The sequence below is a fragment of the Pinus tabuliformis genome, chromosome X (assembly GCF_031772625.1).
Source record: "Pinus tabuliformis cultivar Carrire ecotype Pingquan chromosome X, CPIR1, whole genome shotgun sequence".
NCBI lineage: Eukaryota > Viridiplantae > Streptophyta > Pinopsida > Pinales > Pinaceae > Pinus > Pinus tabuliformis.
This window is the reverse complement of record NC_142308.1, coordinates 150,316,945-150,341,180: the sequence shown is the minus strand read 5'-3', so window position 1 is coordinate 150,341,180 and position 24,236 is coordinate 150,316,945. Positions and strand designations below refer to the sequence as shown.

Genomic DNA, 24,236 nt, shown 5'->3' with positions numbered 1-24,236 from the left:
TAATGGAACTCATGAAGGACTTGGAAACCCTAACATCACATGCTATATATGCAAGGCTAGGGCCATTGGGAAAGAGATTGAACTATTTGAAAGGATTTCCTATTTGACTGTCGAGCAGAGCCTCAGATTAAGGCATCATAAGAGGTTAAGAAGGGAGAGAGAGAGGAGCTAGAGGGGTAAGGGAAGGCTGATGCAACTGATGCTTGTAATCACTCTTTCTACATCAATATAGAACTGTAGTTGTGTTGTCCACTCCGTGATGTTGGTAGTGTAACTTGTTTATATTTTTATTCAATATCTTTTAGCATGAGTGGCTTAGTTATATGTAACTAGATATCTTCTATATGTTCATGCATTTGTTTATTAAGGTTTTATGTTGTGATATTATGCTTGTCTTTGCTATCTACAGGTTTTGATCTAGAGTCGGCTCAGGGGTATTTCACCTAGCTGCATTGCGCTCTCCAGCAACACCAAACTAAGACTCAAGGTAATAATTCCTTCTCGCTTTGATATTCGTTTGTTAAACATATATATGCATGTATCTTTGTGACAACTGCAGCTAATCTAACTGTCTACCAAGGATCCCGGGAAGATACTTGAGGGTTTTCTACATCACCAAACACTCGTGCATTAATCCCTATAGTAGCTCTTCAATCCAAATGACAACACAGTATACTGAAAGCATCCCCATTCAGTCGCAAAATTCATCTTACTTCTATCCTCTAGCGCGATCTTGATCTGATGGTACACCGAGAACCCATCCATCAATGAATATGCCTCCTATCCTCCTACATTATCCAGCACCTCGTCAGGTAATGGAGTTGGAAAGGTGTTGGGCATGGAATCCCCCCAAGGCATGTTTTGGGGCTCAAAGCCTAGGGTTTGATATGATATTGTTGTAAATACTCTGCGAAGTTCAGGTGCAGAGCGCGAAATGTATGATAGAGTCACAGGGTTGTCCACCCTAGTTTTGTAATGTAATGTCAGCCTACCCATGGTCTGTAGACCATGGGATTGTATAAATAGAGTGAGGCTCTAAGTGTAAGAGATAGCGAAGAAGTAGTAAAAGAGAAGAGCAAGAGTCTAAGTGACTAGGTGAAGTGTGTCTTTGGTCGTAGAGTAGGAGAACGCTCTACAACTAAGTGCACAGAGGCCTAATAGTTTGCAGCTGAGTGCACGGACCCCTGCAGCTGAGTGCGTAGGGCGGAGTCAAGTATTTAACCAAAGAAGGGATTAATATAGAGAAGTTTGGTATCAATCTATGTATTTGTTCTTGGATTAATGCATGTTTGATATAAATTGCAAATATATTGTTTATTTACTGTGCGCACCTGTATGAATGATTTATGTTGTTAAGTATAATTTGAAGCATGCAAGTATTCTAAAATAATAAACTAACATTGGAATTCTAGTAAGGACTGAGGTAATAATAGTGTTCAAACCCTGAGTAGGGCTGCACAAAGGCAACATCTCAGACTGCGAGGTACAGGAAAGTGCACATAGCGATGTGCGTGCCGGGTCGATCCGCGGACCACTTGAACTCATCAGACATCTCCAGGGTGTGGAAACCTAGTTATAGCATCCTCCCATACTACTTTAGGTGAGGCCTCAGTCCACGCTCCGTGGACTGTTGCCAAAAGGTCTAGTAGTACCGGGATTTGACTGGCTACATCAACTTTGAACCTGGGTCAAGCCCCAAAAAGCCAACAAATGGTTCCATTGCCAGGACCAGGATCTGCATAAGAGATGTATGATGTTGTGTCACTGGAATCTGACAAAGAAAAAAATTGAAGAGTGGTTGGATAGAAATATTCACGAGTTCGCGACACAGAAAAAATAGGAATCTGCGAGTATCGAAGGAAGAGTGGTTAGAATACTACTTATATACGGAAATCCATGAAATTTTCTTTGCATCATTCCCCTCTGAGTTGTATGGGTGGGTCGCGAAGCTAGCAAACAATTTGGGAAGGTGTAAGCTTGACAAACCTATTGTGTGGACTCCAGAGTTGGTGCGCAGACTGGAAGCATCAGAAGATAAGATCGTGCACGTTGTGGACCATTGGCTTGATTGAATTATAGGAGGGTTTATCACCAATTTCGCGGTAGATACTTCAGCCAGCTATAGTGAGGCAGAACGATGCTTCCTCAAAGGACTGCGAGGTAAGTACAATAAATATTTGAACACTTGGATTGAAATGTTGTTATGTGAAAAGTGGGTTATGCGAATAAATTGATGTTTGGGGCTACGTGAAGTGGGAAGATATACAGAAACAAAGGTAGCGCAAAAGTAGAGACTAGTCCCTTGATTTCACCTCCATGGGAGAGCAAGGAAGAGCTTGTGAAAGTTTCACCAAGAAGTGTGATCAGTCTGATAAGACAATGAATTCCGCGCATACCACCCCTGCCTATGTTAGTTCCAGTCTTCGCAACCTATCACCAGGGATCAACATGAGCTCTTACTATGTCTATTTTTGTTAGACGTTTTACACATGATGTTCAACACAAATCATGTCACAAGTGTGTCCATCAGAAGAAGCTCGGAAAAATATTTCCAACAGTATATCACACTCCTGTAACCGGCTCCCGGATTAGAAGATATGATCGAAATGAATGAGTGATTCTTGGTTATGCATGTTTTGAGGTCAGTTGTTGCACACAATGACAAGTTTAGTAGAAAATCAGTTTCTGAAATAATGGTAAGGAATTTTTCAAAAGTGAAAGGGGCTTTTTTTCATCACATACCAAAAAACAAAAAACTCCTTTAGTTTATGCACAGGTGATACTATGTGGGAGATATATAGTGATATTTGGAGCCTACATTAAAACAAAGAAAAATTTTCATATTTTTTACTATTTTAGTCATTTTAGTGTGGTGCCATTTTACACCAGATGGAAAGTAATTTTGAAAACAACAAGGAGGTTTTTGTTAAAAATGAGCCATATAACTAAAACCTCTTTCCTTCTATTCACAGGTGTCATGAATTTGGATATGTGACTAGATATTTACAGCTCATTTTCACAGATTTAAATTTTTAATGATTTTATGTTTTAGATATGATTTTGTGGAACAGATTGCGAGCAACTGGAAATGAATTTCCCAAATTTGAGAGAGGTTTTTCTCTACCATGACCTTATCTACAAAGACATCTTTCATTTTTGTAACAGGTGCTATGGTTTAGGAGATATGAGTTCATCTTCAACACCTATTTTCAGAAATGCAGCCCAAGTTTAATGTAACTGATTCTATTTTGAAGAAAATGGTTGAGCTCAATTCCCTTAGTACAAGGATGAGAAAATGTATATATTTTATGAATTTCATAATGTAGGGGTTGGAATTTGGTAGAAGGTTGGACTCTTTTGAAAGCTTTGAGCATCATTGTACATTCATCTCTACAGTTTGGCAAGGAAATAGACCAGGGTTTGCAACATTTTGTGGGATTATTGTGGCAAGGTGATTTAGTATTGTTTCTCCTTCTGTAATTCAAGTTATCATGTGTTTATGTGTGCCATTATCTCTCTCATTTTAGCTTAACTAAATGAATCAAGTATAAAGGTAGAAATAATTGATGTTGCAATGCTCTACCTTAGGGTTTATTTAGGTTGATATGTTTTCTACTGTTTGAAGAGTATTCCTGATATTTTCATGCCCTCTCCAACTCCTCACCAGTCTTAAAACTTTTCATTTCACTTATTTCAGAGTACTAAAGTATTTGCCTACCTCGCCCCATAGAAAACTCTTCAAGACTAAGTCCATTCCCTAGACCCAAAACTGCCTTTCACTTTTGATCCAGCAGACCAACATAAAATTCAATCAAACTCCTCTGAGCATATACCTAACCTAAAATTAGTCTTTACATCAGTCATCTCAAGCCTCATTTGCTATATTTTCTTGAGATTGACAAGGAGAGAACCTTCTCCCGACCTAGTAGGGCTAGCTACAAAGTTAAGCGTGGTTTGATGTTACCCTAGACTTGCCTTTCTCAGCCTGAGGTAGATTTAGGCCCTAACATAGTGGCGACTCCACCGGGGAACGAAAATTTTGTTTGTTTTTTATTGTTGTTTGGTTTATAAACTACAGACAGAGCCTGAAGTTAGCCAAGTAGCCTTCGAACTACTCTTGCTCTGCAAGTGCATAGTAGATGAATGCTGCTTCAGTCAATCTCTAGTTTAGTTTATGAACTGAACATCTGACTTGAAAGCATTCTAAACGCCCTTGTGGAAGAAGTGACAGATCTTCTCCGAGAAAGATCATTCAAGTTACAGATCTGATTTCTGATGGTGGACAGTAGTCAGACATATATGAAGGCTGAAATCATCTACCTGGCAACTCCACTATTCAAAGTCCCTAGTTTCAAAGTATTGATGGTGGCTCCACTGGCTAAATGAAGGACTTAGATGTTGCTTCTATTTGTTCAAGGTATTCATGTATCGATTTTTCTAATCTTCCTGGTTTTCCTAATCAATTACCAAAGGATGCATACATTTTGAGTAATGGCCCTAAATTCAATGGGGAAGATCTGACTTTGACTCTAGAACATATAGAAAATTTTAAAACATTTGTGGAAATTCTTAGAGTTAAAAAAGAAGATGTCTTCATCAGATTGTTCTTTGATTCGTTTCAAGGCAAATGTAGAAAATGGATTGAAGGTTTTCCTATCAGATCTATTAAGTCCTTTACAGATTTTTGGCATATCTTTCTTGAAACATGGATGGAGAAAGAGGAAGAATTCAAAATAGAGGTGCCCTCTATTCAAGGTTTTAGAGAATGGGAAGATATGTGCACGGATGATGAGGTAGATGAGAACTTTGCTTCATCTCTTTCTTCTTATCTGAAATCCTGTCGATGCAGCCATGAAGTTAAGCTCAATTTTTTGCAAGAGTTTGCCATCAAAATTGAAGGAGATCTAATTGAATTGGAGACCCAAATACAGTCCCAGGATCTGGACTGTCGAGTCCCATTCTTTGGGGACCTTTTTCAACAGAAGGAATAGAAGGTAAGGCTGCCCGTGGATATTTGCATTGATAGTTTGCAGCTGGAAGCATGTATTGAGGAGTTGGGGCAGCAAATAGAGTCTGGTTTTTTGATCCTATTGCAACGTACATGGAATTTTTTTGAAGCTTGAATGATAGATCAAATTGTCTTTTACACAACCAGACTCGTTATGTGCATGTATGGTTGTCGGCATGTACATTTGCATCCTAGTTGAAGCACTTTCAAGCAGCATCCTTGTCACAATTACTTGATTGGTTGATATGGCATTACAACATTACTTGATCTATCAATTTTGTAGCAAAGTGGGTTAGATTTGTACATAAATAAGCTACCCGAGGCAACATTTCAGTTTTCAGTATTTGTTTATGTACATGTTGCAGTATGTATATGTTTTTGGATTGGTATGAGTTGTTTTGGGTTTGCAGTTGTTTGACCACATTGCCCAATGGATGAGGCACTTGGTCTATGGTGTTCTTAACACCTCCAAGGAGCTGCCATCCCCAATGGAGCCGATGTTAGTTCCAGTCTTCGTAGCCTATCACCAGGGATCAACATGAGCTCTTACTATGTTTGGTTTTATTAGATGTTTTGCACATGATGTTCAGCACAAATCATGTCACAAGTGTGTCCATCAGAAGAAGCTTGGAAAAATATTTCCAACGGTATATCATACTCCCATAACCAGCTCTCAGATTAGAAGATATGATCAAAATGAATGAGTGATTCTTGGTTATGCATGTTTTGAGGTCAGTTGCTGCACACAATGACAAGTTTAGTACAAAATGAGTGTCTGAAATAATGGTAAGGAATTTTTCAAAAGTGAAAGAGGTTTTTGTTCATCCCATCCAAATAACCAAAAACTCCTTTAGTTTATGCACAAGTGCTACTACGTGGGAGATATACAGTGATATTTGGAGCCTACATTAAAACAAAGCAAAATTTTCATATTTTTTACTGTTTTAGTCATTTTAGTGCGGTGCCAGTTTACACCATATGGAAAGTAATTTTGAAAAACCCAAGGAGGTTTTTGTTAACCATGAGCCATATAACAAAAATCACTTTCAGTTTATTCACAGGTGTCATGAATTGGGATATGTGACTAGATATTTACAGCTCATTTTCACAGGTTTAAATTTTTATTGATTTTTTGTTTTAGATATGATTTTGTGGAACATAATGCGAGCAACTGGAAACGAATTTCCCAAATTTGAGAGAGGGTTTTCTCTAAAATGACCTTATCTACAAAAACATCTTTCATTTTTGTAACAGGTGCTATGGTTTAGGAGATATGAGTTCATCTTCAACACCTATTTTCATAAATTCGGCCCAAGTTTAATGTAATTGATTCTATTTTGAAGAAAATGGTTGAGCTCAATTCCCTTAGTACAAGGATGAGAAAATGTATATATTTTATGAATTTCATAGTGCAGGGGTTGCACTTTGGTAGAAGGTTGGGCTCTTGTGAAAGCTTTGAGCATCATTGTACATTCATCTCTGCAATTTGGCAAGGAAATAGACCAGGGTTTGCAGCATTTTGTGGGATTATTTTGGCAAGGTGATTTATTATTGTTTCTCCTTCTGTAATTCAAGTTATCATGTGTTTATGTGTGCCATTATCTCTCTCATTTCAGCTTAACTAGATGAATCAAGTATAAAGCTAGAAATTATTGATGTTACAGTGCTCTACCTTAGGGTTTAATTTGTTTGATATGTTTTCTACTGTTTGAAGAGGATTCCTGATATTTTCATGCCCTCTCCAACTCCTCACCAGTCTTAAGACTTTCCATTTCACTTATTTCAGAGTACTAAAGCATTTTCCTACTTCTCCCCACAGAAAACTCTACAAGACTGAGTCCATTCCCCAAACCCAAAATTGCCTTTCACTTTTGATCCAACAAACCAACATAAAATTCAATCAAACTCCTCTGAGCATATACCTAGCCTAAAATTAGTCTTTACATCAGTCATCTCAAGCCTCATTTGCTATATTTTCTTGAGATTGAGAAGGAGAGAGCCCTCTCCCAACCTGGTAGGGCTAGCTACTAGGTTAAGTGTGGTTTGATGTTACCCTAGACTTTCCTTTCCCAGTATCACCATCTTCACCTCCATCTTCACCCACACCACCTTTGCCACCACCATAGTCCAATATGGCAAGCACAATAAAATTTACGGTGTTCAAAGGAGTAGGGAATGAAGATCCGAACCAATTTTGGTTCATGGTAAAGGCTGTATGGGAAGCACAAGGAGTCACGGATGACAATATAAAGAAGGCAACGCTGGTGAGTGCATTGCAGGACCACACACTAATGTGTTACATTAAGCATTCCAATGAGAATAGAAATGCAGGGATCGCGGATATCCAAGCTGCACTAAATAGGGAATTTAGAAGGCCAAAATCAGAGACACAGTCGACTATTGGATTTAAGGAAATCACGATGCTTCCAAGTGAGACCCCCTAGGAGCTAGATCAAAGACTAAAGTGTATGATTCATGAAGCCAACATGACCTTGACAGATGGGCAACACCATGCATGGTTTGTAGCGTCGCTAACCCCACATCCAAGGAACGCGCTGTCACAATAGAAGCTTTCAACTCAGGCCGAGGCCTTGGAGATCACAATGAGACTGCACAAGACCCCAATACAAGATACTAACTTGGGAGTCCAACAGATCCATGCGCAGCTGAAAAACTTGTGTCTTGAGATGTAAATCCTGAAACAAGATAGGACAACTTGCCCAGAAGCACACGAGGAAGTATGGTGCATAAAGTGCAAAGGCTAAGGACATGACAAGGATCATTGTCTAGTCTTCGTGAACTACCTGGCAGGAGGAAGGCTAATGCCATTGAGACCAGAGGCATAAGCAGGACCAAGCACAATGCTTGCATTATGGTGCATGATTTGTCAGATAGGAGGGAAGCATGCTACAGATAAATGCCATCTATTATAGAAGTATATGGGGATGTCCCAACAGTTGTTCTATAATTTTTGCAGGTCAGTAGGCCATGATGAGCTTACCTATATAGTTCATACCGAAACACGGGCCCTCGATCAAAATGTAGGGATGGTGCGCACTGGATTTCATGGGCGTAGACAAGGTCGAGGTGGAATGGGGCCAGGAAGGGGTCACGAATAGCTGATTTGTTACAATTGCAATGGGCCAGGGAATTATGCCCGCAATTGTAAAAATCTAACGTGGCCATCATGCTTATATTGTACCCAGTTTGATCATGAGATGGAGGACTATCCCATGCTGATAGCGAGGTTGTGCGATAAAGGAGCACTCCAACCTCCCCTGACTCAGAACCTACAAATGATGAGGTCTAAGCTATGTGAGGAGGACCAGAATGTAAACATCGTGCTTAGAAGTGGTATCATGACAGGAGATGACAAGGCCAAGAAGCTCAAAGAGAGTGCCTCAGTTTGCAAGGCTCCAACAAAGGAACCAAAATTTGATTTGGAGCACGCTATGGAGACGTTCATGGAAGCTAAGAAGAGCTTCACAGAGGCCTCCATTTCAGGTAGTAAATACAAACTAGAACTGAAGATGGACCCATCAATGCTCACTACCTTTCTGGAGACATGCATGAAGCTGCTGCACAACAACAAAGCATTGAAGGGGCTTCAAGAACTCATCACTAGATGTGCTGGACCAAGAGAACCACACATAGTATAGAAGCTCAGAAAGCACACAATGCGAACAAGAAGGGAAATGAGATTTACCATGTAGATCAGGGAATATGAAATGGATCAAGTGATTTTGGATCTAGGATCAGATGTGAACGTCCTACCAATGTAGGTGCATGGGTAGGCCCGTGTTACAATGGTCTCCTATTCAATTGCAAATGGCGAACCAACAAAAGATCCTACCGATAGGGAGACTATAGCGAATAATGGTGGATATCAAAGGTGCGAGCGCATTTGTAGATTTCAAAGTGATACAGATTGTTGATGAAAACAATCCCTATCCCGCACTACTCGGAATAGATTTAGCCACTAACATGAATGGAGTGATAAATCTAAAGAATCGCAAGATGATTTTTGATAAAAAAGTGACTCCATGTATTGGTACCTTTACACCCTGCAGAAGGATCGTGCTACACAGAGCCGATGCATGACTGTGACAACAATGATGATCTAGACTGTATCTACAAGATAACCGTGTGAGAGCAGGATTCGGTGAATCCAACAATGGATGGCAGGATTTCGTGGGAGCGTGAAAGCTCCTGCACCTCAGATTCAGATGAAGAAGTAGAACTATGGAAAAACCGGTTACACGAGGTAACCACACTCAAATGGAACATGATGATAAGGTCACTACGTTGTGTAGCAACAAAAGTAAGAGATCAGTCTATGTATGATGGGTTGAGCGAGGTGGATGATTTCCTAAACTAATTTGAAAGAGAAGTGCCAAAACAGTAGCTTTTTGATGCTCTGAAATGGGCACTACATGCAACACTCGCAAGATGGTGGGGTACACATCAAAGAAGTTTTGAGAAATGGTGCAAATGCAGAAGGATGATACGCATGCAGTTTGGGACACCTTAGATGAGGCTAATAGACAAGTATGACGGACAGGATGATCCACGTGCACACCTCGCTAAAAGGACCAAGGTCTACGAGGAAGAGCCATAACCTGAATGGGTGCATCTATTTTGTCATACCCTAGAAATCATACCCATGAATTGGTAAACTGAGATGAAGCTCTGCCATGGCACGAGCAAATGGGATATCTTGTGCAAAGGATTCCTGTTAACCTTCACGTTTGAGGATCGTTGGTGGGATACTGTTGATGATGCCGTACAATCAGTAAAAGAAGCTATCTTCAAAATTGTTGGGCATGGAATCCCCCCACAGCATGTTTTGGGGCTCAAAGCCCAAGTTTTGAGTAATATTATTGTAAAAACTCCACGAAGTGTGGGCATAGAGCGTGAATTGTATGTTAGAGTCATAGGGCTGTCCGCCCTAAATTTTGAATGTAGTGTTGGCCTACCCATGGTCTCCGAACCATGGGATTGTATAAATAGAGTGAGGCTCTAAGTTGTAAAGCAGTTAACCAATGGATGGAGTCTAAAAGAGAGTGGAGCATAGAGCAAGAGTCTAAGTGTCTTGGGTCATAGTAGTAGGAAGAGGCTCTGCAGCTGAGTGCGTAGAGGCCTAGTAGAGTCTGCACTGAGTGCGCGGACCCTTGCAATTGAGTGCGTAGGGTAGGGTTGAGTCTGTAACAAAAGGAAGAAAATAATAAAGGGAAGATTTACCTGAATCCTGTGTATCTGTTCTGAGTTATTACATGTTTGATATTACTTGCAATTATACTGTTTATTTACTGCACGCACTTATATGAATCATGAATAGTGTTGAATATAACTAAAAGTGTATAAATAAGTTCAATTAATCACCTAATATTAGTGGTGAGGAAGAACTTGGGTAATAACATTATTCGATCCCCAAGTAAGGCTGCATAAAGGTAGTATATCAAGCTACGAGGTAAGGGTAAATGCGCGTAGCAACGTGTGTACAAGGTCGAACCGTGTACCATTGGATAACATCAAACATCTCCAGGGTGTGGAAACTTGGTTCTAGCACCCTCCCATACTACTTCAAGTGAGACCTCAGTCTACGCTTCACGGACTGTTGCCGAAAGGGCCAGTAGTACCAGGATTTGTTTGGCTAAATCATCTTTGAACCTGGGTCAGGCCCCAACAAGCCAAAAAATGGTTCTGTTGCTGGGACCGAGATTTGCATAAGGGATGTCTGATGCCATGTTACTGGGATCCAACAAAGAAAGAAATTGAAGGGTGGTTGGACAGGAAGATTCACGAATTCACAGCACAGGAAAATAGGAATCCACAAGTATCAAAGGAACAATGGTTAGAGCACTACTTATATATGGAAATCCATGAAATTTTCTTTCCATCCTTCCCCTCTGAGCTGTATGAGTGGATCATGAAGCTAGCAAACAATCAGGGAAGGTGTAGGCTCGACAAGCCAATTTTGTGGACTCCAAAATTGGTGCGCAGACTAGAAGCATCAAAAGATAAGATCACATGCGTTGTGGACTATTGGCTTGATCAAATTATAGGTGATTTATCACCGAGTTCATGGTAGATATGACTGTCAGCTACAACGAGGTGGAACGTCGCTTCCTCAAGGGACTGTGAGGTAAGTACCTTAAATCTTTGAATACCTGGATTAAAATGCTACTGTGTGAGAAGAAGGTTATGTGAATAAATTAATGTTTGGGACTACGCGAAGTGGGAATATCTATAGAAACGGAGGTAGAAAAGAATTAGAAACTAGTCCATTGATTTCACCCTCACAGGAGAGCAAGGAGGATCTCGTGAAAGTTTCTTCGAGAAGCTTGATCATTCTGATAAGGCAGTGAATTCTGTGCATACCACCCCCACCTATGCCACCACCAGTTTCACCATCACCACCCCCATCTCCACCCACACCACCTCCACTGCCACCACAGTTCAATATGGTGAGTGTGATCAAATTTCCGTATTCAGAGGAGTTGGGAACGAAGATCCGGACCAATTCTGGTTCGTAGTAAAGGTTGTATGGGAAGCACAAGGAGTCGTGGATGAAAATATCAAGAAGGCTACGCTAGTAAGTGTGTTGCAGGATCGTGCACTAACGTAGTACATTAAGCATTCTAATGACCATCCAAACAAAGGGATTGCAGATATCCAAGCCGCACTGAATAGGGAATTTAGCAGGCTAAAATCAGAGACATAATCGATTATTGGGTTTAAGGAAATCATGATGCTTCCAGGTGAGACCCCATGGGATCTAGACCAAAGACTGAAGAGTATGATTCATGAAGCCAACATGACCTTGACGAATGGACAACACTGTGCATGGTTTGTAGTGTCACTAACATCGCATTTAAGGATGACGCTGTCACAAAAAAAGCTATCCACCTAGGCTGAAGTGTTGGAGATTGCAATGAGATTGCATGAGACCCCTATACAAGATCCTAGTCTGGGAGTCTAATAAATCCACGTGCAACTGCAAAATTTGGAAATGCATAGTTTAAAACAAGACAAGGCAACTCGGCCAGAGGCGCACGAGGAGGTATGGTGCATAAAATGTAAAGGTCAGGGGCATGACAAGGACCACTATCTAGTTTCAATGAATTACTTGGCAAGAGGAGGGTCAATGCCGTTAAGACTAGAGGGAAAAGTAGGCCCGAGCATGGCGCCTACATTATGGTGCACGATTTGTCAGATTGGAAGAAAACACACTATGGATAACTGTCACCTATTGCAGAAGTATACAAAGACGTCCTAGAAATTATTTTGTAATTTCTGCAGATCGGTAGGCCATGATGAGTGCACCTGCAGAAGTTACGAGTTAATGATAGATTGGACCCCTACCTATAGAGTACAGACCAAAACATGAGCCCTTGATCCAAATGCAGGCATGGCGCATGCTAGATTTCAGGGGCATGGACGAGGTCGAGGTGGAATGGGACCAGGAAGGGGTCACAGACAACTAATTTGTTACAATTGCGAAGGGCTAGGACACTATGCCTGTGATTGTACGAATCCAACGAGAGCATCATTTTTATATTCTACCCAATTTGATCATGATATGGAGGAATTCCCTACACTAATAGTGAGGTTGCACAATAAAGGAGTACTCCAGCCTCCCCCGACTCAGAACCTACAAATGATGAGGTCTGAGCTGTGCGAAGATGACCCGAATGTAAACATAGTGCTTTAAAGTGGTATTGCAACCGGAGATGACAAATGTAAGTAGCCAAAAGAAAGTGCATGGGTTCACAAGGCTCCTACAAAGGAACTTGAATTTGATTTGGAGCACGCAAAGGAGACATTCATGGAAGCTAAGAAGAGCTTCATGGAGGCCTCCACTTCAGGTAGTAAGGATCAACTAGAACCAGAGATGGATCATTCAATGCTCACTACCTTTCTGGAGACATGCATGAAACTATTGCGAGACTGCAAGGCTGTAAAAGGACTGTAGGAACTTATTACTAGGTGCGCGGGGTCAGGAGAACCACACGTAGTCTGAAAACTTGGAAAGCATGCATTGCAAACAAGAGGGGAAATGAGATCGATTGCGCAAATCAGAGAGTATGAAATGGATCAAGTAATTTTGGATCTCAAATCAGATGCAGATGTACTGCAAAAACAAACATGGGAACGCATGGGTAGACCCGTGCTACATTGGTCTCCTATTCAATTGCGAATGGCGAACCGGCAGAAGATCCTACCGATGGGAAGATTGCAGTGGATAACAATAAATATCGAAGGTGCTAGTACGCTGGTAGATTTCGAAGTGATAGAGATTGTCGATGACGGAAATCCCTATCCTGTGCTAATAGGAATAGATTGGGCCATTGATATGAACAGAGTAATAAATCTAAAGAAGAAAAAAATGATTTTTGAGAAAAAGTCACTATGCGTAGTAGTACCTTTAGACCCTGCAGAAGGAGCGCACTACATAGAACCGATGCGCGATGGTGATAGTGATGATAATCTCGATTGTGTGTACAAGATAACTGCTCGAGAGTAAGATTGGGTGAATCCAACAACAGATGGTAGGATTTCATGGGAGTGTGAAAGCTCCTACACTTCGGATTCAGACAAAGAAATAAAACAATTGTAGAATCAGTTACACGAAGTAACTACACTCAATTGCAACATGGTGGTAAGATCACTGCGCTATGTGACCACATAGATAAGGGATCTACCTAGGTATGATGGGTTGATAGCAGTGGATGAGTTCCTGAACAAATTTGAGAGCGAAGTACCAAAACAACAACATTTTGATGCTATGAAATGGGCACTGCACGCTACACCCGCAAGGTGGTGGGGTATGCATCAAAAAAGCTTTGAGGATTGGTGCAGATGTAGAAGGATGATGCGCCTATGATTTGGGAAACCACAAATGTGGCTAGAAGACAAGTACGATGGACAGGATGATCCACATACACACCTCGTGAAATGGACCAAGGCCTATGGGATGAGCCACAGCCTGAATGGGTGCATTTGTTCTGTCATACCCTCGATGTCATACCCATGAATTGGTATACTGAGATAGAGCTTTGCCATGGTATGAGCGAATGGGATATTTTGTGCTAGGGATTTCTATTAATTTTCATGCTTGAAGGTTGTTGGTGGGATACTTTTGATGATGTGCTACAAGTAGTAAAAGCAACTATCTTCAAAATACCCCAGGAGCCAACAGATGTGCTTCAGCCAAAATGGGCCACACAGTTGGGTTGCGCACTGGAGTGTTACAATGTAAATGTTGAGGAGGATGATGAGGACCCATGAAATATTAACATTCCAGAAATGGAAGGCTGTCGCGAGGTTCAAGGACCATTGATTGAGGACCCCAACATCACCATACCGCTAAAAACAAAACAGGTAAACATTGGAATGGAGGTGGAACCAAAGTATGCAACACTTGGAGACTATTGGGATGATGCCATGGTAGATAAGGTCGCGGAGTTACTTTGTGAATATCAAGACTTATTCCCGACCAAAATTATGGACTTAAAAGGGATCATTGGCGACATAGGAATGATGAGGATCACCCTAAAACCTGACGCGAAGCTGGTTAAGCAGAGGCCTTATTGCTTGAATCCTAAGTACAAGGAAAAGGTCCATGTAAAACTAGACAAAATTCTCGTAGCCGGAACTATTGAACCAGTAGAAGAATCCCACTTGGTGCGTCCTATGGTAGTACAGGGGAAAACGCAGAAGGGGGAAATAAGAATATGTGTTGACCTCAGAAAGCTTAATGATGTCTATGTGCACAATCCATTCTCGACACCGTTCATAGATGAGGTATTGGAAAATGTTGGTGGACAATAAGCATACTCGTTGAGAGATGGGTTCTTGGGGTATCAGCAGATCAAGATCGCACCGAAAGATAGGAGAAAAACAACCTTCGTAACAGAATGGGGATGCTTTCAATACACCGTCATGCCGTTTGGACTGAAGAATGCGCTAGCCATTTTCTCGCGCATTGTTGTTGCCACATTCAAAGCATAGATCCACAAGTTCCTGGATGTCTATCTAGATGACTGGACGATCTTTGGATTGGTTAAGCACCACGTAGAAAGCTTACACTTGATGCTAGATACTTTCCGACGACACCAGATTGCATTGAACCTTAAGAAGTGCACATTTTTGGTTCCCTTTGGGAACCTATTAGGACATGTGATCTGCAAACAAGGGCTAATGGTCGACCCTATGAAGATTGTCGTTATTCTAAATTTGGAAGCACCGCGAAGTGTTAAACAGCTGCACGCTACCTTGGGACATACAGGGTACTATAGGAAGTTCATCAAAAGCTATGCCCAAATAACATCGTCGATGGAAAAGCTATTGAAAAAGGATGTTACATTTTGTTGGAATGATGATTGCATGAAGAGTTTGGATGTCCTGAAGGGGAAATTGGCCTCTGCTCCAATCCTAGTCTTCCCAAAATGGGATGTGGAGTTTCATGTACATGTTGATGCATCGTGTATTGCGCTGGGAGCAGTACTCACATAGGAGGGCATGGAGGGCGTGGATCACCCTATCGCGTTTGCAAGTTGAAGATTGTCTAAAGCCAAGAAGAACTATTCCACCACCAAGCACGAGGGGTTGGCAATGGTGTATGCACTCCAAAAATACTGACATTATTTGTTAGGAGGACATTTCAAGATGTATACCAACCATTCCACACTAAAATACCTGGTTAATAAGCCTGTGTTGGGGGGGCGCATATGCAGGTGGCTACTATTGTTCTAGGAATATGATTTCGAGGTCGTAGCCAAGCTGGGATGCTTGAACGCAAGACCAGAACATTTATCGTACATTGATATGGGCAAGGAACCCACTAATCTGGAGGAAGGATTACCTTATGCACAACTCTTTGCAGTGCGCGTCGCGGGTGACACTTCGAAGATATAATCCATTTTTATGACAACAAGGATTGTGCTGTAGGAATATTCCATCCAACAAAAGAAGGAATTGGTGGTACACGCGATAGATTTTTCTGTCATCGCAAGGCACCTATACAAAATGGGAAATGATGTGATATTGTGAAGATACATACCCAAATTTGAAAGAAGTCAGATCCTCGTGGAAGCACATGGGGGCGCTGCAGGAGGACACTATGCAAGACGAGCAACTGCACAAAAGATTCTCCATGCAGGGTTGTGGTGGCCAACCCTAAACCAGGATTCAAAAGCACATTGTAAGGCTTACGATATATGTCAAAGAACTGGAAAACCATCAAGGAGGGACGATATACTGTTAAATCCACAAATGACACTGTAGTCGTTAGAAAAATGGGCAATCGACTTCATGGGACTGATCAAACATTAGGGAAAGACAGGCATGCACTACATCATCACTGTGACGGAATACCTAACATGATGGGTGGAAGCACAACCAGTGAAAGATTGCATGGTCACTATGGCTGAAAAGTTCTTGTTTGACAACGTGTTGACCAGATTTGGCTGTCCAAAGATCCTAATGAGTGATTGCAGAACACATTTTCTGAACGAAACCATCAGCACGCTCACGGAATAATTCTAGATATATCATTAGAAGAGTACACTGTATCACCCACAAGCGAATGGGACAGTAGAGGCATTCAAAAAAATACTGGAAACTGTGCTGATGAAAGTGTACAATGCACAACAAAGCGATTGGGACCTGCGCATCCTTGCAGTACTATGGGCTTATAGAACAATGTGCAAGAAACTAATGGGACAAACCCCTTTCCGGTTATTCTATGGCATGGAAGCTGTCATGCCAATGGAATATATTGTACCTAGTCTTTGAATAGCAGCACTCAGAGGGATGTCGGACCATGAAGCTCTAGAAGAAAGACTCGCGCAATTGGAAGAACTTGAGGAGGAACGGTGTTAGCACTCAAAATGAACCTCAAGGATAAGAAGAGGCAATTTTGAGGTAACCATAGACCAAACTTTTGATATGGCATCTAGCCATGCCAGACCATAGAGGGCTCTCTCTTTGCCCACTAAGGGTGGTTGAAATAAATGAATATTAGGCTGGCTATGAAGAATGAAAATTTGGTTGAAAATTGTGGGTCAAAAATAGCAAGAGAAGGGACCATTGGGCTATGGATTTTGGGGCTAGCTTCTGCTAGCAAACTTGGGGCAAAATAAGTGCAATGTTCAGCCAGATAAAAGATGTAAATGAGAGAAGGAAAGAGGAGAAAGCCCGCTGCCCTGTAGGAATCAATCAGGGGATGGATCTACAGTGGCAACTTTAGAAGAAAGAGAAGCACAGGGTTACTCAACAGAGCATCTAACAGAGGATGGATTCTGAGAAGATAACCACTACATTAAACAACATAATCATTATGAAAGGAGCATTGTGGCATTGATGGATTCCTAACACTTCCCTCAGAGAATGTTGTAACGAAATTAGCAGAAAAACAAAGCATGGAAATGAATTTAAAAGAAAAACATGCTTCACATTAAACAATGTGATGGATCCCAAATCTAAAAGGCAGAAGTTGCTGCATTAAAATAATATTCAAGAAAAATGTTACACAGTCAAAAGTAGCCTCCTCTGCTTTAAAATTCGAACCTCTACATCTTCAAAAATCACCCTATATATACCCTATTAAATATTAATTATGATTTCCTAAACATAGGAAAAATTAATTAAAATCAAAATCAAAACTAAATATGTGCTGCCGTCCTATAACATAAATTAAATTATAACTAAATAATCTAATTAAATCTCATAAAAAAGAAGAGAAATTGGTTTGCTGCCACAAGTCGAATTGCCTGCCAAAGTTTGTTTGGAATCATCGCTGGAAATCTGGAATGTTTTAATAGTTGTTGATTTCAAGCCTACAAACTCTGCCACCTGTCCATTGGAATATTTGAACGCTACCATCTATCCCCTTCAAAAACTCAGCGCTGTTGATTTCATGGCTGAGACACTTGCCATCTGTAATATGTGTTCATTTGTCGGACTGCATGGATGGGGTGGTTGTAACCATCAATCAAATGGTTGGTGTTTGATGAGCGGTGAGCGATGAGAATTTACAGTGATTTGTTTAACACTCTTCCAGATGAAATATTTGGTAGAACCATCTTTTGTAGTGTAGGCGATGTATATATACAGGTCCACCATATGAAACCTTTTATTTGCACAAATTTGCTTCCAAATGACAAGGTCATCGCTACAAGTACAAAATGACATGTATATAGGGGCAGTAGTTTCAAACTAAAAACTAGATGCTCATTGACTGCACCTTCACTTCAATCATTTGATCATCTTGAATCTTGATCCTAGCTGGGCAGAGTATCCCAAGAAATTTGTCAATGCCCTCTACATGATGTCCTTGAGGAACTGAAGCTGAGTTTTGTCAAGGAACACTGTCACGATTCAAATTTGCACCTACAACCATGGGTCCTGCACTGTCAGTCTACATCTCAATCTCACTCTGACCATTCCCATTACAATTGGTTACTCCATTGTGATTTATCTCATTAGTGGATCTGCCAGTGTAGCTACCTTGACAAATGGCCTGATGATTATCTTCACTTGAGCATACGGTGCTCTGATCACAACTTCTTATAGTTGAGTCATTAGTCACCGCACCAAGCCTTCTTTTCCTCTTCGCTTCTTTCCCCCACCCTTCAATTGTTTTTCTGATTCTGGGTGGTATCAACACTGCCTTGTAATATGTTCCCATCTGAGTGACAAGTGCATAAAGTGGTAAGGTACTATAGCTACAAAGGAACTGTCCAGCGAATCCTAATATCAGATGTATGTAGACATGCAAATGTTGACGGAGAAAATAAGAGTCATAACTAAACTTCCACCAAAACCAAAAGAAAGAAGTCAATTCGAATGCATTCTAAAAAAGAATGGAATGTATCAATAATAAAAGTAACTCTGATCTGTTGAACCAAAATAGTTCATCTCGGGGCCTTAGTTTTGGCCCTACAAAACATCCAGACATTCTTGCATTCTCTAAGATGAGTGTTGCAATCACATGCTGCAGCTTTGCTCCAACAAGAAGTACAAGGATGAAAGGAATAAGGGAAATCCAGAAGTACAAGTTTGATCCATTTATATTCAATAGCATAAATGTGATAACAAAGCCCCACAGTTGTGTGTTGATACCAATGATTTCTTTAAATTCTTCCTCCATAGAACTGATCATATAACTATGGAAATCATATCTTGATTTCAAGTTATGATTTGTTATGAAGCCCATTCTAATAATCTTCCTGTGCCACAGATTCACCAAACTACCGAAAGAAACATGTCACCTAGACCAAGATTCTGTTTCTGCTCAAGAAATTTGACATGCCAACTTGTACTAGTGTTGATTGTCGCCTAATTGTTAATTCCTTCGTAATCTCTATGATCTCTTGCATTGTAATGGGTTTTGTTAGCGCTTGAGATTTCACCCTAGGCTGAGGAAGGTAAACCTTCAAGGCAACATCAAACCATTTCACCTCGTAGCTAGCCCTACGAGGTATGAGAAGGCTCTCTCCGGTCAATCTCAGTAAAATATTCAATGGGATGAGCTAACCCAATTAGGAACACTGATATTAGGCTAGTAAACTGATAAGGAGGGTTGATTTAAAGTTTTTGGGGTTTTTGGTGGCAATTGGAGGGAGTGCAATTCAGGGTGCGGGGATTGAGCTCAGTTTTTGCAGGTGGGTCTTTGGGGCAAGGAAGGAGTTTGTGCTGATGCCTTAAGCTGAGATGGATGATCAAGGAAGAAAGAGAGGGAGATAAAGAGGGCAAACAATGGCTTTGAATCCTCTTTGGACAGTGGAAAACATAAATATCAAACAAAATTAAAAGCTGAGCATGGCATGCATGAATTCAAACTTTATCACTTCTTTTGTTTGATTAGCAGCAATAGAATAAGAGATGGAACACATAAACACACTTACAATGACAAGTAGGAAACACACCATCAACACAATAATCCACAAGAATCCACAATGATGTCTGCAAAACCCTGGCCTTCCTTTTCCTCAAATTGCAGAGATACAAGTAAAATATACAATAGAGCTTCTCCCTCAAGAGTCCAACCATCAAAATGAGGATGAGAAGGCATAATATAGCTGATCTAACTCCTTTCTCCACCTCTAGGGGTCGAGCTCAGCTTCCTAGGAGCAGTTTGAACTAATTCTAAACTAAGAACTAGATAATAGGCAGTCAAAACAACTTGCCTCTAAAACTTAGCTAACTCATCCATGCATTAAATATTCACTATTTACATCAAGGAAACTTCTAGAAGTGTTAAAGGAGAGTAAATGTATCCATGTGCCATGAAAATTACCCAACAATCCATCATTTACAAGTACAAATAATCAACCAAGGTAAAAAACAGAGTTTGCAGGCCTGAAAAGTCAAAACTGGCAATTTTAGCTCGAGTGGTCGCGCCCCTTTGTAGCACTTTTTGAGTGGGTTCCAGTTGTCCAAATAAAGTGCAAGATGGCTCATTGGAAAGCTCTGTGTGTCTACTTTCCATCCCAAGTGGAATTTCTAGATTTGGAGTTGATTTGACCCCTCAAAAGTCAATTCTCCCAAGGTCACTTTCTGCAACTCAAAAAGTGGGCAGAAAGTCAAAATTTTGATGTATTTTGAGCTTTTGGAGGCCCAAATCTCAAAATCAAGTTGACCCCAAGTATAGGTAATTCTAGTTTTTGCATGCCCTTTCCAAAAATGTCAACTTTTTGTGATTCTGAGCAGTCCTCCCGAGTGGTCGCGCGCGGGGTGAGACCACTCCAATGGCCAAAACCTGTAAATTGCACAAAAAATTCACAAATGACAAAATTTTCTCCAAATTTCTTGAAATTTGGGCTGGGAGTCCCCAATCAAGTACCATGCTCATTCAAAGAGGCTTTGGCCAAATTTTGGAGTGGATCGGGCGTTTTCCTTCATTTTTGTGCTTTGGCCAACCGTCCTTGGAGCACCTTCGTTCTCGCCGGTATTTTTGACATTTCTCTCAAACCATGACACCTGTGTAAAAATTGAAGGAGGTTTTTCTTCTTTGGCATGTTATGGACAAAAACCTCTCTCAGTTTTCCAATATTCATCTTTTATTGCTCAGAAACAACTTTTGAGTGAAACTTGTCCCGATGTGTGAAACAAGGGATTTTGTCGAAATGGAGCGAAATGAAGGGGATAGGGGGCTTCTAAATTCTTGGGGAAATTTTCGGAAGTAGGGAGGGATGTTAGGAAGCAGGGGAAAGTGGAATCTCAGAGATTGAGTGAGGGGAAGGGGTCCAAAAGGGCAAAACACAGGTCAAACCTAGAAAATTGCCAGGTTGTAGCTAGAAACTAGGGTTTGTGCAAAAATGAGGAATTTGGCGGATCTAAGGGATGGGAAGTGTTTGATAAGGTACTTTAAGGATAGGGGAAGGTGTATGAACATCAGGAAACAAGTTTTGCCGGTGATTTGACCATCCAAGAGAAATTGCCTTCAAAACCCTAGGAGAGGGAAATGACCTTGCCTGGGTGGCAACTGAAGCATGGACAAGGTGTGAAATGACTCATTAGACACTGACATGATGATGAAAACCCTCTGAATGATGATACACTCAGCTGAATGATGACATAGACTGACATTTGGTCAAACCCTAGACCTAATGCCTAGTGACCAAATTTTGGCTTGAAGACTCACTGAAATGACAAAATTTGACCTTGACACTCTGAGACCACTTTGTAAGAGCATATTTGATCACTGTAGGAAGGCTGGAAAGACTGACACTAACAGGTTTCATAGGATGTCGATGATGGGTGATGCCTCCCAATGCTGGGTCCTACGCACAGCGTTACACTCCAGAAGCACATTGCAGTGTAAATTTACACTGTGGAAATCCCCATAAGCACAGTGCCTCTTCTGAACGCACAACTCCATCTCCTTATATTGGCTTGGCTTGATTTTTAACTTGTGTGTGTTGTGGATGCAGGGTGCATGGAATTTGTTTTTGAGCTAGGCCTTCAACAATACTTCCATGGGACCAATACCCTTATTAGTTTCCATAGTTTCTTCAGAACTATGCTGCAACTTATCTAGTTTGCCTCCTTTTGATTTTTCCCACCCTCAGGTTTTATCTTATCATTTCCTTAAAGATATAAATCGGAAGGCCAAAACAACCCCTCTCTTCCTTTCACAACAACAGCCCATGAAGTCCTAGAATCAAACCAAACATCCATTGTGTCAGTGCATTTTTTATATTTTCCAGCTCCACCACGATATTTTCAGGGAGAAGTTCCTCAGTGTTCATGTACCACCATGCATCAATTCCTTTTTGTGCTACAATAGACTTGACATGGGCTATATTTTCTTCATTCATCAATAGTTTTCCAGAGTCCACATGATAGAAAACTGGAATAGGAACACCCCATATTCTCTATCGTGAGATACACCAATCAGATCGGCTATCTATCATGGATGTTATTCAGCTCTTGCCCTGAGATGGAATCCATTTTACTTGTTTGATTGCATGCAGAGCAGCTTGCCAAAATGCCTCCACAGAGGCAAACCACTGTTCTGTTGCTCTAAATATTTTAGGCTTTTTAGTCCTCCAGTCATAAGGATATTTATGTTCTACAATACTCAAGAGTCGAACCAAGAAATGTTCCCTTAACTTGAAGATTGACTCTCCACTTAGACTGTAAAGTGGAAATGAGATCTTCTGCCACTACAAGAAATCGGTTCCTTTGTCCATTTTTCAGGGCAGAAACAAGATTTCTTTGATCTCTACCAGTGGTAGAAACAATCTCTTCTGCTTCATGTACATATGGATGTACCTCGACCACTACATAACGAAGTTGTTCATTCAATGCAACAACAAAATTTCCAGGAATTGTCCATGGAGTTGTAGTCCATATAGCCAAGCCCCCATTCGGAAAAAGATATTTCAAAACATTAGGGGAAGTATTAGGCAGATTAACCAACTTGAAAACAACATAGAGACTTTTTGATGTATGTCCCTCAGGGTACTCTAATTCAGCTTCAGCAAGTGCAGTCTAGAAGAACCATTTGGCCAAACACTTCAATCTGTGCAACTTCATATTTTGGTGCAAGTCTCATATAAGGATTGTCCCAATCTCCCCAGACACCATATCTATTAAATGATATCCTCTGAAGATTGATTGTTTTCTTAGCAAATTTAGTAGCTTTCTTTCTTAGTTCCAATGGAGAGAGGTCCTTCCTTGCCTATAAATCCATAGACTACAAAACTTTCAACTCAATAGGTAGACCATGATAGTCCCAACCAAGCACATAGTTTACCTTGTAATCTTGAAGAAGCTTATATCGGTTGATAAAATACTTTAGTATCTTATTTAAGGCATGGTGAATATGCAATTCCCCATTAGCATTAGGTGGTCCATCATGGAGAGTGAAATATTCCCCATTTTTCCTAATCAGAAGCCTCTTCAACACTTTTTCCTCATCCCATAATTTTTGTATTTCTGGCTCACGTACTACAAAATTTGCTTTGAGGCTGAAACTTGTCTGAGGTAGATCCACAGTATGCTTATAATAGCTATCATCTTGAGTGTTACCTTTTGATGTTTTCTTTGATGCAAGAATCAGCCCCTCTACCTTTCATTTTGTAGAACCACCTTGCTAACTTCTAGGTCTATTGATATGATTGTGGGGTTCCCAAAGAGGTGTGATTTAAATACCTTTCCATAGCTTTAGTTCTATTTTCCTTGCAAACCCACTTCCTAGGAACCAGAGTAAGTGGAGGGTTTGTGCTTCAATGATTTGATGACCTAGATAGTCTCTTTAAATCCTACTGCAAGCAAGTCTATAAAACCTCTACTTTATTCTTTGAACCTATATTCACTGCTTTCATGTCACATTCCATCATGGCACGAAGGTGTGGTTTCCATAGTTCATATCCCATGGCATCATAGTCCATAACAATTGCCTCACCCAAGTTTGTTGGACAAAACTATGTATTTTGCATCTTTGGTAGCATAGTGCCGATCTAATAGCTTTTTGATATGATCATGCATATTTGCATCAGTAATCTTGTTGGAACAAATTGTTGTCGAGTCATAAATGTTGGAATAGTTGAACCTCTCCAAGATTCATACTTATACATCTCCAAGTAATTCTTCTCTAGAACCATGAGACCAAGAACTGTATTCCTTTCACCAACAATATCACAGTCTACAATGTACAGTGCCCTCAGCATAGATTCATGGATATATCTTTCAATCAAAGCAGAGAAACAAGCTC

General features: G+C 40.7%; 2 pseudogenes; both read right to left on the bottom strand.

Annotated features, from left to right (window-relative positions):
• Positions 1 to 18,431: 18,431 nt before the first annotated feature.
• Positions 18,432 to 19,392, bottom strand: LOC149138897 (MLO-like protein 11 pseudogene; annotated as a pseudogene).
• A 3,190-nt stretch (positions 19,393 to 22,582) lies between these two features.
• Positions 22,583 to 23,913, bottom strand: LOC149138896 (isoleucine--tRNA ligase, chloroplastic/mitochondrial pseudogene; annotated as a pseudogene).
• Between the last annotated feature and the right edge of the window lie 323 nt (positions 23,914 to 24,236).